Source organism: Erythrolamprus reginae, chromosome 1 (assembly GCF_031021105.1).
Source record: "Erythrolamprus reginae isolate rEryReg1 chromosome 1, rEryReg1.hap1, whole genome shotgun sequence".
In the NCBI taxonomy this organism is placed as follows: Eukaryota; Metazoa; Chordata; class Lepidosauria; order Squamata; family Dipsadidae; genus Erythrolamprus; species Erythrolamprus reginae.
In genome coordinates this window covers 8,128,518-8,136,364 of record NC_091950.1, presented here as the reverse complement: position 1 = coordinate 8,136,364, position 7,847 = coordinate 8,128,518, and positions in this window count along the sequence as shown.

Here is a 7,847-nt window from a genome sequence, read left to right as displayed (position 1 = left end):
TGTTAGTTTTTTACCTTTTATCTTGAGAGGAAATTTAGAATTGCAGCCTCTGTTAAGAGCATAGTACTTTATTGAGAAAAGCACAGTAGGTTGCACTTACTAGGACAGGACAAAGTAATAGAAGTATTTCTATTTGGAGTACCAGAATTTAAAACAAAGGGATTGATTTTCATCCTCGCCTTAGAAATTTTTGCTAAACAATGTAAAACAAAATTTTAAAAAATCAAGAACTGAAAGCCAAAAAAGAACATTATAAAGTACAGTGATACCTCTACTTAAGAACTTAATTCCTTCTGTGATCAGGTTCTTAGGTAGAAAATTTCTTAAGTAGAAGCAATTTTTCCTGTAGGAATCAATGTAAAGGTAAATAATACATTCAAACCTATTAAGAAAGAAATAAAAACTCAGAATTTTGGTGGGAGGAGGAGGAGGAGGAGGAAGAGGAGAAGGACAGTCGCTGCTGAAGAAAGCAGGTGAGGTGAAGGGAATCAAAAAAATCCAAAACTTTAAGGCTTAAAAAAAAGAGGGACTCTGAGGCAGCGAGGAGGAGCACGCGCCTCTCATACACTGCACCAGAGAGAGAAACCCAGGGGGAATGGCAGGAAACTGGCCGGGCCTTCGTGCCTCTCCCAAATTTCCTGGGAAATTTTTCCAGGCTTGGGTTCTTAAGTAGAAAATGGTTCTTAAGAAGAGGCAAAAAAATCTTGAACACCCAGTTCTTATCTAGAAAAATTCTTAAGTAGAGGCATTCTTAACTAGAGGTATATGGTATTCATTTTACAAGATCCTCTGGAATCAGCACCAGTATTGATTGACCAAATTCACACATTTGGGGAGGATGCAGGATTAAAAATTAACACAGAAAAAACAAAAAAATATGACACAAAAACAGATTGCAGAACTTGAAGAAACCCTCAAATTCAAACTACAAAAAAGGTCGAATACTTAGGTTTATGGATCACAGCAAACTGCAGTAGCATTACAAAAGATAACCATGAAAAATTAATCAACGATATGGAAAAAGATTTTACTAGGTGGTTTAAACCTTCACTTTCTTTAATGGAAAAAAATTGCTGTAATTAAAAGTAACACACTCCCTCAGGTTTTTTTGTACCTTTTCTAGACAGCACCAATTAAACTAAACAAAATCTTTTTTAACAACCTCCACAAAAAAAGCCATGGATTTATTTGGGCAAAACACAAGGGGGGGATCAAACTTAAAAACTTGCAAGATCATAGAATAAGATGTGGCTTTGGGTTACCTAATATGGAGCTGTACTATCAGGCATCAATACTAAATCAATTGAAAGAATGGATAATATTAAAATAATCAAAGAATACTAACCCTTGAAGGTTTTGATCTTCAATCAGGGTGGCACCCTTTTCTAACATTTGATAGACATAAAATACCAACATACTTCAAACAGCACTATATAAGAAAGGCCTTAATTGATACCTGGCAGTACATAAAAAGAAACCATTACCACTCCATTCCCAAATGGATATCCCCATCCGAAGTGACCATATACCCCAATGCCCTATCTCCTGACAAAATGATAACATACAAACAATTATTGAATGATAACAACGATCTAATCTCTAAACAAAATCTCCTGGAAAAGGGAATTAAACTTGACTGGTTACATTACCTACAAATCAAATCAAAATATAATGAACATAAAAATAAATTTGGGTTCCAAAAGTCAAAGAGACAATGGTCGCCTGGGCCCAAAACTTGGTTATTCAATCAACTTAAACGAATGGGAAAAAATCTGGACTATAAACCATAAACTAACAATGACTACTTCCTACAAGGAAAGTCAATATAAAATGTTTTACAGATGACACTTACCACCCACTAAACTCTCTAAAATGTACCCAAATATGTCACCCCTCTGTTGGAAATGCAAAAAGCAAACTGGAACTTATTACCACATCTGATGGTACCACTTGTAAGACCACAAAAAAAAAATACTGGCAAAAAACTTAAAATTCAATTCAATTCAATTTATTAGATTTGTATGCCGCCCCTCTCCGAACACTCGGGGCGGCTCACTGCAACAATAAAAACAGTATAACAATGGAACAAATCTAATAATAAAATTACATTAAAAAACCCCAACAATTTAAAAACCATACAACACATACATACCAAACAAAATATAAGAAAGCCTGGGGGAGATGTCTTAATTCCCCCATGCCTGGCAATATAGGTGGGTCTTGAGTAACTTGTGAAAGACAAGGAGGGTGGGGGCCGTTCTAATCTCCGGGGGGAGTTGATTCCAGAGGGCTGGGGCCACCACAGAGAAGGCTCTTCCCCTGGGGCCCGCCAAACGACATTGTTTGGTCAATGGGACCCGGAGAAGGCCAACTCTGTGGGACCTTATCGGCCGCTGGGATTTGTGCGGTAGAAGGCGGTTCCGGAGGCATTCTGGTCCAATGCCGTGAAGGGCTTTAAAGATCATTACCAACACTTTGAATTGTGACCGGAAACCAATCGGCAGCCAATCGGCGGAGTGTTGTAGAAACGTGGGCGAATCTAGGAAGCCCCACGATAGTTCTCGCAGCCTCTTAGAACAGATTACTTCCCAGACCATTCAAGTTAAAGAATTATTTATCCTCAGAATCGTTAGGCAAAAGATTAAAAAGGAAGATCGTTATATCATTCTACATATCTTAACTGCAGCGAGAATTTTATATGTACAATTTTGGAAGCAACCAAACAGCCCAAACCTTAAACCTCTTAATCAAAATCATGGAATGCACAGAATTATCTAAATAGACAATGGAGTTGCAAAATAGGGATAATACCGACTTCTACAAGGCCTGGGAGAAATGGTACCATTGGCTAAGACAAAAAAAAAATACCTAAACATTATTTAAAAAGAAGATAGTTCAATAACGATCTCATGTACTGGCAACACACCATGAAACGAAAACAGACTTTTCACATAACTTACAAAAGACATTGATCGATGCAACCTTTAGACATACAACTAACTCTATGAACAAAACCCCAAAATATTGACTGCATAGACAATAATTTGTGTGTCAGATAAAAACCAGCAATATCTACAAAAATCTAACTAACACCATACAACGAACTAATGAAAAATCAAGGGAAATTTACATCAACTACATATTTAAATCAGAGGTCGTATATAACGGAAGTGCCAGCTAACAGCCGGCATGTCTTTTCCCTTTCTCACTTCTTTATCAAACCCCTTTTTCTTCTCTTCTTTCTATTATATCTTTCTTATCTTCTCCCTTTCTTCCTTTTTTCTTTTCTTCCATTTTTGTCATAGTATAACATATATGACTGATATGCCATGTATTATATTTACCTCTGTTTCATTTTTAACATATATATTTTATAAAGATTTTTTTTTTTAAAGGACAAAGATGTACTAATGTCCTTACTTATTGTTGTGGGCACCAAATTCTCTGAGCAACAAAAAGACTGAGAGGCACAAAACAACAACAACAAACAAAGGGAACATTATTTGCCTGTTTCTGCTCCAACTGAAACTTACGCATAATCTACAAGAAGATTCAATTTATTAAAGACTGTGACAAGAGGCATTAAAATGGTCCCCAAGGGCAAATTCCCACCGATAATGAGATCACCAGCCCTATAGTAGCTTTCATCTAACTGGATATAATTCCTGAACACGCAAATGGTTTGCAACTTCTTTGCTATAGTTGGAGTCAGGAACCAGAAGACTATCAGTGTCAGCAGTAGCATGACTTGTTTATGGTCATTCTTCTCACCTTCCCTCCTAGAACAGAAATGAAGGTTTATGCAGAATCTGATTTGAAGGTTGCTCCTGAAATCTCACTGGAAATTTAATAGATCAGACACCACCTGTGTCAGCTGGATGGCCACAGGGCAAATTTATATGAACAATGTATCCTCTTACCTGTGTTTGGGCAGTGACCAAAGAGGCAATAAAGGCATGTGAGTCTTTTCAAATCCAGTAGATACGATCTTTGCAAGACCTGCTAAGGTGACATATCCTGTCCCCATTTGGAGAAATCAGAGATACCTTTAAAGGAAGGTTTCATCTTGAAATGTTTTTGTGTCTAGAAATCCACAGGGGATAGATGAAGAATGACTTCTTCAGATAATTGCAAGGAACAGCCAGCATCCTACCCACTTAGTAACAACTTCTATTTATGCAGCAGAATGGGGGAAAAACATGTTTGTTTCTCTTGTTGTAATTCATACAGCATATGGAGTCATGGGGAAGCTGTGTAGGGTTTTTGTTTTGTTTTGGGTAAATTTTGTTTATATTTCTCCATAGAGACTTTTTCAATACATTTCAAAATACTTTCAATATACAATAAAAACAGTATCGTGTTAGTAAACCAATTATAAATGTTCCCCAAAAATTATTAGTTCCCAATTAATTACTTCCTGTATTCATCGAACCCACCAAACCTTGACCTCTAATTTTGTCATCTAGATATCTAATTTTCTTCTAATTGAATTCAACCTTAGTTTACTTTAAACCTTATTAAATTAATCAATATCTTTTTACTAATTCAGGCATGCCATCGTGCCTACTCCTCCTTCTTATGTATTCCCTGAAACCCTTATAAGAGAAAAAAAACTTTATCTACTATTATTCAAATATTTATCACTTCATTTTCAATAACTTTCCCAATCTTTCATAATTCCAATAATCCAAATAATCTATTTCTATATAGTTCTGCGCTTTAGTAGAAATTCATAAATTCAAATTTATCTTAAAAACAACACCCAAATAAATCTAACTACAGAAAAAGACCTCATGGTCCATCTAGTCTGCCTTTATACTATTTCCTGTATTTTATTTTAGGATGGATATATCTTTATCTCAGGAATGTTTAAATTTACGGAGTTACCAACCACATCTGCTGGAAGTTTGTTCCAAGCATCTACTACTCTTTCAGTAAAATAATATTTTCTCATGTTGCTTCTGATATTTCCCCCAACTAACCTCAGATTGTGCCCCTTTGTTCTTGTGTTATTCAAGTTCTTCTAAGACATTGGCCTCTGAGATCATTGGAGCTGAATCCCTACAGCTGGAAACAATGCTTTATCCATCCATATCCAGATTTTTTAGATTACTTTTTAATATTAGATTTGTTACATTGTTTTTTATTGTTGTTAGCCGCCCCGAGTCTTCGGAGAGGGGCGGCATACAAATCTAAATAAACTAAACTAAACTAAACTAAACTAAACTAATACTATTATATTGCCTTCTGAGAAAACTGAACAGAAGTAGCTATTCAAATGGTCAATGATCTCCTTATTCCCATCAATGCATGTATTATCTCCAGTACTAAGCTTTGTGATGCTGCACTTTTTCTTCTTCCTATTGCTAATATATCTGAAGAAGGTTTTATCCCCCTTCTTTACATCATTTCCTCCATCATTGGAGGGTTTTAAGATGAGACTTGGACAGCTGTTTGTCTGAAATGGAAGAGATACTCCTGTTGGTGTAGGGCTTGAACTAGAAGGCTTCCAGGATCCTTTCCAACTCTGTGTTCTGTTCTGTTCTGTTCTATTCTATTTTTATTTATTTATTTATTATTAGAGTTGAAAGGGACTTTGCAGGTCATCAAGTCCAACCCCCTGCTGAAGCAGGAAACCCTACACCACCCCAGCCAGATGGCAATCCAATTTTCTTTTGAATGTGTCAAGTGATGGGTCATTCACAACCACTGCTGGCAGGCTCTTCCGTTGGTTGATTGCTCTCACCATCAGAAAGCTCTTCCTTATTTCCAGGTTGAATCTCTCCTTGGTCAGTTTCCATCCGTTGCTCCTGATCTAGCCCTCTGGTGCCCTGGAAAATAGTGTGACCCCCTCCTCTCTGTGGCAACCCCTCAAATATCTGTATACTGCTATTATGCCCCCCCTGGCCCTTCTTTTCACTAAATTATCCATGCCCAGTTCCAGAAATTTCTCTTTGTATGTCTTGGTTTCCAGTCCCTTTATCGTTTTAGTTGTTCTTTTCTGTACTTTCTCTAGAGTTTCTATGTTCTTTTTGTAGTGGAGTGACCAAAATTGAATGCAGTACTCTAGGTGTGGTCTGACTAGGGCATTATAGAGTGGTATTAATGCCTCTTTAGTCTTGGAGTGTATCCCCCTGTTGATGCAGCTTAAGATTGTGTAGGCTTTTTAGCTGGCTCATATTTAGTTGGTTATCCACCAAAACTCCAAGATCTCTCTCACAGTCACTGCTGTTAAGTGTGGTTTCTCCCAATTTGTATGCATGTCTTAGGTTTTTCTTACCTAGGTGTAAGATTTTGCCTTTTTCAACATTAAATTTCATTTTGTTAGTTTGAGCCCACAATACTCATCTATCTAGATCTTTCTTTATTTTGAGCCTATCCTCTGGGGTATTGGCTACCCATGCCAGCTTGGTGTCATCTGCAAATTTGATTAGTTCCCCCTCTATTCCCTCATCTAGGTCATTGATGAATATGTTGAAGAGCACTGGGCTCAGGACTGAACCCTGAGGTATCCCACTGCCTACCTCCTTCCATGTGGATTTGGAACCGTTGAAGACTACTGGTTGGGTGCGGTGTTGGTCAGCCAACTGTTAATCCAGCTACATGTGTTGTAGTCTATCCCATTTTTTCCAATTTGTAGAGTAGTAGGTTGTGGTCTACTTTATCAAAAGCTTTACTAAAGTATATTAGGTCTATTGCATTATGCTGGTCTACTGATTTGGTTATGGTAATGAAAAATGATATGAGATTGGTTTGGTATGTGTTGTGGTTCCGTCTGAGGCCCCTCAGGGAACGGCTGATCTTCTGTCGGTTTCCAGCTCAGAGGGAGAGGCTGAGGAACAGGAGGTGCAGGCAGACGAGGAGGAGGAATCCCAGGCTGAAGAAGAGGGAGGACAGCCAGAGTCCCACCAGGGGGAGCTCTCCCCAGCAAGCAGCCTGGATTCCTTAGAGGAAAATGCACAAGCCATAATTGATCTGCGACAGAGAAGAGCTACTCAGAGAAGGGAGCAATTGGCTAAGTACTTTCAGCATTAAAGAGGCAACAGCTGGGTTTGGGTGTGGTGCTCTTTGGAAAGGCTAAAAGGCAGACCCACCCTTCCTGACTTGTGGAGTTTTATCTTGGAGAGTCTTGGGACCTGGCTGTGAACTTTGGCGTTTTGGAATCCTGTTTGTGCCTTTCACTATTGAAACCTTGGGGGGGGGGGGTGCCAGCAAGAAGCTTGCTGTATTGTCTGGACATCAGGACTCTGCTGTAACGTATTATAGCCTGTCTGTTGGGAAGAACAGGTTTTCCTCTGTGTTTATTTTTTCCAGCTATAAAATACTTTTGGCTTTTACCAGAGTGTCTGGCTGTTTTTTCCAGAACAGTATAAAACTCCACCAACCACCAGACACCTGGTGCTCATTTTAGAGGGGTGGTTTGGTTGTTTTTTTTTCTTTCTCTCTGCTGCTGGTTCCTTGTTGGACATCTTTTGCTTTTCGGCTTCCTGTTTTTGCCTGCCACCATGGATGTTTCTGCAGCTGACATGCAGGCTGTCTTTGCAGAGTTGCGAGGGGACATTGCTCAGTTGACCCAGACAGTCTTGTTATTACAACGCCAAGTGGAGGTTTTGTCCCAGGCGGCCCCACCCCAGGCGGCACCTGTGGTACCTCCTCCAGCACCTTTGCCCAGAAGGAAATGTTTTGTGGCGATGCCGGAAAAGTTCTGGGGGGACCGGCGGCTGTTTTCTGCGTTCCAGAGCCAGGTGCAGCTTTTTATCAACGCCCAGATGATGCACTTCCCAGGGGATGACCACAAGGTGGCGTTTCTGTGTAGTTTGTTGGCTGGCCCTGCAGCGTCGTGGGTG